Raw genomic sequence first — 8,690 nt, 5'->3', positions numbered from 1 at the left:
CACAAAAAAAAAAAAAAAAAAAAACAACTGTGATGGGGAAGCCAGGAGAATCCAGAAGGAATTCTAAAAAAATAAAAGTGGGACGAGTGATGTGCCGCTGCCCCGGTGATTTGTTGTGAATGACGTCATCTATACGTTGCAGCCAATCACTGGGGGAAATCGACGCACCCGTGGAAGACCCTATGGGGAACCCCGCACAGAGTGCAGAGGAGAAGAAAGGAGAACTGGAGATACTGACGATAAACCGAGACATACCTATACTAGTACTAGCCTACCTACCACTGTTAGCGAGTGAATTGCACCTGCGAGTGAATGGTAAGTATGTCCACTTTGTCCTATATAGTTGTAGTGCCGGCCAGCTGGCAGTCACCTGATCAATAGACTCTGGTGGTCACATGATCCCATGTGTAAGGGCGGTCATGACCTATGACGTTGCGCCCCGGGATGACGTCATCGTCCCAACGAGAGGCTGGAGGGTGAAGCGTCACTTTAGATTGAACGATAGCCTTGACAACATATACTGTACTACAATTATACAAACCGCATTCATTAAACTTTCACCTGGACCACAAGCCAGCAGTGATTTAGGTGAGTTATGCTATCATATAGGCCTATATCTTAAGTCATCTGTAGTAATAAGTATAACACGATTTACTATATAGTATCCCGAGTAGTATAAGAATCTATAGAGACCTAGCAAATCTCTATAATCATAGGAAGCCTAAGGTAAGATGCCTTTCTATGCAACCTACCTCATATTGTGGGTCATACGTCTAATACGGTAAACTTACCCTAAAGAGAACCGACACTTTTCTCTTTATTCTTTATGTATGGACAGCTACTGTGAGTATTATTATTAGCCTTGACCTTAGCCTTAGCCTTGACCAATTATTTTTCAGCAACCAGCCACAACAGCAAGGAAAGCAGGCCTAGGCTAGGGCCTAGTCCGGCGCTAACTTACGTAGGCATAGGCCTAGGGCCTAGTTACTAACTAGGCCCAGGCCAGGGACCTAGCAAGGAAGATAGGCTAGGCTAGCCTAGGCTAGGAAAATTTAAAATGATTTTTTTAAAATTTCACACTAACCTAGCCTAGGGGCCTAGCCTACGCCAGAAATGTTTTACCTTTTAAACGGAATCTCGTTGAATCCTGTAGAGAGCAGGCTGGTAGAGAGGCTCTTGAAATTAGGCAACAACTACGTCTAAATTTTGGAACGTATTTGGTTGCCCAATTCCTAAGTTTGGATGTTGCTATGAACAAAACGTCACTTTGACCTCTTAATTAACATAACAAGGAGCAAGGTCAAAAGCATGACACGAGAACTCAAATGCAAGATAATTACGACCTGCCACGATTAATAAGCTTTACATTTCGTTGAACAATCACGTTTTATGGATAGCAAGTACAGTAGAACCTCTATTAAGGGGACGACTTAATAGGGGTGTCCCCTAAATAGGGGTCCCCTATTCAGGGGACACTACCAAAAACGTGAAATTGTCCATAGGAGTTTTTGGCATGTTTTCATATAACGATGACATATAATTCTTTATAATTTTTTATTTTTATTGACATAATTATTTAAAGTAGAATTAGAACTAATTAATTTATAGCAATTGGGGGGGGGGGGGGGGGGGGGGCGAGCGCGCATAATGATTGCATAGCGCCACCACTAGTCTAGTTTTGTTATGTGCCACTTAGTTTAAACCATAGAGATATAATAAGAATACTATAAAAGGAAAGGTTTCATTTGGTGACCATGAAACAGATGTTTTTAATATTGACGAAGGTGTAAAACAAGGTTGCCCACTATCTCCAATTCTATTCACCATATAGGTGTACATTAATGAGCTCAATAAAATTATTAAGGAAAGAGGTTTAGGTATAAATATTTTTGATGTAAAAATCGGCAGTTTATTCTGGGCAGACGATATTATTTTAATTGGAGATAGTGAGGAAGATTTAGAATTACTTTTGAATGCGGCAAATGATTTTGCTACAAAATGGAAAATGATTTTTAATTTTGATAAGTCCAATGTCATTGTAACTGGGCAACGCTTTAATATATATAGGAAATGGCCAATTGGTAATAATTTCATTAATGAAGCTAATAATTAAAAATATTTGGGAATGTTTACATCTAGAAAAATAAAAGAAATGGCTTCAAAATATTGAATCCATTTTAAATAAATTTGATCTACAAATGTTCTTTAACATTGACTATTGTACAAAATGGCTTAATGGCTTCAAAGAAAAAAATATTAAAAAAGATAACATATAGTATTAGTATTTATTTTTATCTCTATTACTATTTTTGTATACCCTTTTTTTATTTATATTTCAGCCAACTTATTATTGACTTATTTTGGAAAAAGTTCATATCCGAATATTTGCCAAGTTTGCAAATACGGCAGAAGTGGGTTGAGGAGGTCCGCAATCTAAAAGAAGGTGACAAGGTTTTGGTGGTTGATAACCAAGCCCAGAGAGGTGACTGGCCTGTAGGAGTGGTAGTCGAAGTCAGGATTGCTGACATTAAGAATAAAGATAAAGTCTATAAGCGTTCTGTAGTTAAATTAATTAAACTGGAGCAGTGGATGTAATATGTACTGTAGTGGGTTTATATTTGAGAATATCATGTTGTAGTACATCATTATTGTTATTATGATCAATTTGTTTAATATTGCATTAATGAGATATCCTCATTGTGGGGGAGTGTAAGATTTGATAGGAATCTTATGAAATAATTAATGATTGCATAGCCCCACCACTAGTCTAGTTTTTCTAGTTTTAGTTTTAGTAGTTAGTTTTTTTTATATTAAGTTAAAAAAAAAAGTTTAAAACGGAGACTGAGACAGAAAACTAATTTTTGTTTTTCATTCATATGCCTGGTATTTGGTTTTTTTTGAAGGTTTAACTTGGTATTTTTGTTGTATTTGTAGTAATTTGTGTAGTGCAGTTCCATTCAGGTTGAAAGGAACTTTACATGCCTTCCACGGTGTGCAGTTCAAAAGTTTGTGAATTTGTGTTCCACTTGTCGTCTACAAGCCAGAAAAGTCATCAAGGCACCATTAAAACCAATTGTGACAATAAGTTAAACGTTGTGTTAAACTAGATACTTTCTTTCATGTTTACGATAATAATGATGTGGAAGAAACTACCAATGATTTTGAATCTGGCTCTCATCATGACACTGTGATCATAACACTTGTGAAACAGAACCTGTCCCTGAATCTATCTGAGTATTGCTTCATCATGTAAGCAACCAGCTATTCGAAATATGATTGGTTCAGTCAATGAAGTATTTCTGTTCTTTGCTAATTCTCCAAAACGTCAGGCAATGTTTGAAACTGTATTAGGAAGAAGTCCAGATTATAATGGCAAAAAAAAGAAAATAAAGGATTTGTGTAAAAACGCGCTGGGTTGATCGCCACGACTGTTATGAGACTTTTTATATAAATATATATAAATACATATACAAACAAATATTCAAATAAATATACAAAAAATATACAAACAAATATATAAATGTATATGCTTTAAAAATGTGTATTATTATTATTATTATTAAATAAATATATAAATAAATATATTAATAATTACAGTATATATATATATATAAATAAATAAATATATAAATATATATACACAAATAAGTATATAAAAATACAGTATATATATATATATATATAATAAAGAACAGAGGCAAACTTTATATATATATATAAATAAATAACAGTATATATATATAAATAAATAAATATATATTATATATATATATCCATTTTGTTTTTGTCATTGTTTGGGCTACTTTGTCACTTGTCTAGGGAGTATTTATATGTTTCCTTTTATTTTTCAAAATCACAATTTATACATTTTTTTTATATTTTTATATTATATTTAAAAAAAAATTTTTTTTGATATCAAATATCAAAAATATATACAATATAAAAATATATATTTTTAATTTATTAAGACTAGTTGGAGTACCGTTGGGAAAAGTCTTACTACCTACTCTACATTCCATGTACAGAATGGGAATTTTGAAACATGTGGGGTTTAAATTGTTATGATCTAGGCACAGTTATTTCATCAAATCCAGATTGCTGTAAGAGCCTATTTTTGCATTGATGGACCCTGATTATTCTGAGAGTTTAACAAAATGCTTAATTGAGGAATCTGTTATGGATTTTCAATAGAGGATACAAACATGACAGGGTATTCTACTTCAGTAGCATGGAATTATGAAGTTGATTGCAAAGAGCAGAATAGTAATGAAGAGAAATTTGATGATCCTACAGTTTTAATTTCTGGTGTTGTGGGTTGGTTAACGGGCCAGAGACACCAGCACATTCTGGAAGTGAGAGGCCTAGCATATCAGTATGATCATGATTTTATTAAACGGAACTCTAAGCATACATAGTGCTTTCCATGTGTATATACATGTGTATATATATATATATATGTAACAGGTATGCTTATTATACAAGTTGATACGAAAGGATATTTGGTTTTTTTTTTTTGTTTTTTTTTTACGCGTTTAATGTTTCTCGCAAGACTTGTAATGTTAATGATGGACTTGAATGGACTAAATTCTTTGAAAATTTTCTGATTAGGCCTATTTATGTTTTATAATTTTCTTACTGTTAAGGTCGATATAATGTGCATGTGTATTTGTAAAGTGGTAAGTCCCAATTTTATATTTTGTGAAATATAAATAGAAGTGCTTCTTTTTAATCCATTGGAATTTTCATGTCAACAAGCATTTTTTTTATGTTTTGTTTTTGATGGTAGTTTTGTGATCTATAGGGCCTGTAAAGAATCTCCTAGTATATGTTTTAAGAAAATTGGTGGCGCTATTGAGTAGTGCTATTTGGTGGCGCTATATTTCCTGTTAGCGCGTTAGTAGCGGCATGTTTGTGAAGAAGAGTGTACCTTCACTTCTGTTACTCATGATAAATTTGCAAATGTTGCATATTTGGGGTATGTTATTTTTATGTATTTGATTAGTATTAGTTTAAGAAAACATTTTAGACATTTTAGAACGTTATTGTTAATTTTTATTATGTCAGTGCGAAACCTCAGTGAAAATTTACATGTTATAATCTAAGCCTCCACTGACCATTGTGTATGAAGGCGTGATAAGGTTACATGTTAATGCTTTGTGCGTAGCCCAGCGGCCTTCGGTGTGTTATAAACCGACCTTAGTGTCATATTGCAAATCACTTGATACAGTAATAATTTCAAGGTTTTACCCCTTTGGTATATGTAACAATTATGTTCCTAAGATTACAGTATGGTATATACATGTAATATGTTGAATTTAATTCATTAAATATTACTGTTAATTATGGAATATTTTATTGATCAATTTGATTACTGTACCTTTTGCAGTTAAATAGCAGTTAATGGTAAAATCTTAATACAACTGAACATTGATTCTATAGCATAGCGTAGTAAAGTAATTGTATTAAGTAATTTATATTGTGTTAACTATACTTGTTTTTCAGTCAACTTTGTAAATTTACGAAGTAGTCAAAGTTGTTGACTTACGAAAATTGAAGACTTGAGTGCGAGTTTGTTGCGCCAAAATTCATGTAAGGCTTGTTTTAAATAATGAATAAATAGTTCATTCGTCTCTGACTGTAGATAAAGTGTATTTCGATTTACAATTTATCAGATTCATAATTATCACTTTGCTACCAATCTATATCATACCTTATTATTGTACTGATCTAGACTGTTATCAGTCTACTATGTTGTATTGAAAGTTTTAAAGATTTAAACGTAGAAGTCAAGTGATCATCACTGATTTTGTATTCTGTATTTCTTTAGTCACCAGACTATTTACAGTACATCTTGCGTTGGCAGTTTTGAATAAAGTTTCAAAGTTACTGCATTGAAGTGTATTGGTTGGCGTTGTTGTGTTGCTGCCCTCATCGTTAGTAAACTCGACAAGTCAGTCAATTTACAGTGAATGAATTCCACAGTGATGGAAGAACCAGTAGCAGTGAAAACGTTGACGATAGTTAGAAGGAACAGAAAAGGAGCGCTATCGAGGACAATAAAATCGTTGGAATCTTTGATGAAAGCAAATTCTGGCGATGCTATGATTAAGGAGACGTTTGAAAAGGCAAAGCGTCAGTGGGAAGCCGTAGAACTGGCGCATCAACAGCTGGTAGATACGCTTATCGAAGAGGAAGCGTTTGAAACAGAAGAAAGCTGGATGGCAGAGGCTGAAGCCGTATTTCGCGATACCAGAGTAAAAGCAGAGAAGTATCTGTCAAAGGTAATTAAGGCGAACAATTTGTATTGTAATAATGATGCTTCTGTTGAGATTGTTGGTGAAGTTATTGAACCAAGTTCTCAAGTTAATGAGGCAGAACCCATAAATGTTAGTGGTTCCAACGTAGTTGTAAATTACGATATTGCTGACCCACCGAATCAAGCTGTCGGTGCAGCACAGATAGATGGGAGCTGTACTCCTAACTCCAGTCCAAATCCTCATTTAGCCTTAAATGAGCTAAAGTTAGCATTAGAATTACCCAAGGCCGAAATTTCTGAATTTTACGGTGATGCAATTAAATATTGGTCATTCATTAAGAATTTTGAGGTAAACGTAGCCAGTAAGTTGAGTAATGACTCAACTAGATTACAATACTTACTACAGCTTTGCAAAGGGAAAGCTAAGTCATGTATAGAAAGTTGTGCTTTATTGGGTGGGGAGGGATATGAACATGCTAAGGCTATATTGAAACGTAATTTTGGTCAACCCCACCTAATTCTAAACGCACTAATGAATAACTTGACCAACCGTAAAGCCATTAAGGCACATGATGGAGAAGCTCTACGAGAACTCATCTCATGTATGCAAACTTGCCATGTAACCCTTACCCAAATGGGCTATGTTACTGACTTAAACTCAACCAGCAACTTACTCCGTGTCCAAAGTTTATTGCCTGTTTACATGCAGACAGCATGGGCTAAGGCTGCTCAGGGTATATTAAAGGATAGGGAGCCTACCTTTCTTGACCATCTCACATTTTTAGAAAGACAAGCTGAAATTGCCTGCAATATGTTTGGAAAGAATATAGCTAAAAATAAGACTAATGATACATTTAAGGCAGCAGGTGAACGGCCCAAGGCCAAGTTTAACTATGTTAATTCAAAAGCTGTCTCATATACGTCCTCAACGATCAATTGTGATCAAAATAGAATAGGTTCAGTCTTTGACCTGATGGTGCAAGGTTGGAATGAAGCAGATTATATTAGTGTCACCTTTCTTTCTGTCCCAGATCTTCCTAACAGCGGTGAAAATATGCCTAGTGAATTTTCTAAATGGGATCATCTCCGATCAATTTCCTGGGGCGATGTATCAAAGTTAAAGTTAGGTTTGCTGATCGGAGCTGACGCTCCTGAAGCCTTTTGGATTAAAGAACAACGTAGGGGAAGACCTAAAGAGCCTTATGGTATTAGGACTCTCCTTGGTTGGTCGGTGATGGGTCCAGGTGGTCCATGTGTTGGGAATAAGAGTGTTTATGTTAACAGAATATCTTGCTGTTCGAATGGTGACATCCTAGAACATCTTAAGAGAAGTTGGTCAGTTGATGATACGATTTGTGGTGAAGGGCTTTCGGTTGAAGATGTTAAGGCAAAAGCTATTATGGAATCTACTGTTTCGCAGGCTAAAGACGGTCATTATGAGTTAGGTTTATTGTGGAGAGATACTAATTGTTCATTGCCTCCTAATCGATCATTAGCTGAATGCAGATTAGCAAGTTTAAAAACGCAAGTTAGAGAAAAGCGATGACTTACGCCAACAATATACAGAGACTATGGAAGGTTACATTGAGAAAGGGTATGCCGAGCCAGTACTCAGTGAAGGGCGCCCTGGACGAACCTGGCACCTCCCGCACCACCCAGTAATCCATCCACAGAAGGGTAAATTGAGGGTAGTTTTCGATTGTGCGGCCAAATGGCAAGGTATGTCCTTAAATAACCATCTCATGAAAGGCCCAGATACTATTAATAGCCTGGTTGGGGTCTTGCTTCGCTTTAGGCAAGGAAGGGTGGCTTTGGTAGCCGATGTGGAAGGAATGTTCCATCAAGCTAGAGTCATACCAGAGGACAGGGACGCCCTTAGATTTTTGTGGTGGCCAGGTGGCAATTTAGATAGTTCCCCTAGAGAATATCGGATGGCGGTCCACTTATTTGGAGCCACGTCAAGTCCTGCATGCGCAGGTTATGCTTTGCGACGCACAGCTACCGATAGTGTTAGTAAAAATAATGATAATCTGTGAGCTCATTAGAGTAGGTGGTCGCCTCAGTAACTCAGACTTGGATTTTGATGCTAAGCATCCAATTATTTTGTCACCCAAAGGACTTTCCTTGTTAAAAGATACGGATGTATCTTTACCTGTTTAGCTTCCAGAGCTGTTCATTTGGAAGTCTCTGCAACTTTAAACACAGATTCTTTTATAAATGCTTATAGACGCTTTGTGGCTAGGAGAGGTCAGCCCATCAAGGTCTTCAGTGATTTCCAAGCAGGTGATAAGGAACTTCGTTTAGCCCTTCAATCTATGGATAAGAGTAAAGTAGAGTCGTTCTTTCATAATAAAGGTTGTGAATGGCATTTCAACCCGCCATCTGCGAGTCACTATGGAGGAGCATGGGAAAGACTCATCAGATCTGTGATGAG

The 8,690-nt window shown here is 35.8% G+C and overlaps 1 protein-coding gene across 1 annotated transcript in view; it reads right to left on the bottom strand.

Annotated features, from left to right (window-relative positions):
* LOC117114712 overlaps positions 1-1,360 on the bottom strand; it is a 22,884-nt gene extending 21,524 nt beyond the window's left edge. The window contains exon 1 of the mRNA XM_033258402.1: positions 1,123-1,360. The gene's annotated coding sequence lies outside the window, so the exon portion shown is untranslated. The remainder of the gene's footprint in view (positions 1-1,122) is intronic.
* Positions 1,361-8,690: the final 7,330 nt, after the last annotated feature.

Source organism: Anneissia japonica, unplaced genomic scaffold (assembly GCF_011630105.1).
Source record: "Anneissia japonica isolate Jap-2015-1 unplaced genomic scaffold, ASM1163010v1 scaffold288156_len112963_cov179, whole genome shotgun sequence".
NCBI classification, from domain to species: domain Eukaryota; kingdom Metazoa; phylum Echinodermata; class Crinoidea; order Comatulida; family Comatulidae; genus Anneissia; species Anneissia japonica.
The sequence above is the reverse complement of the archived record's forward strand: the minus strand, read 5'-3'. Positions and strand labels throughout refer to the sequence as shown.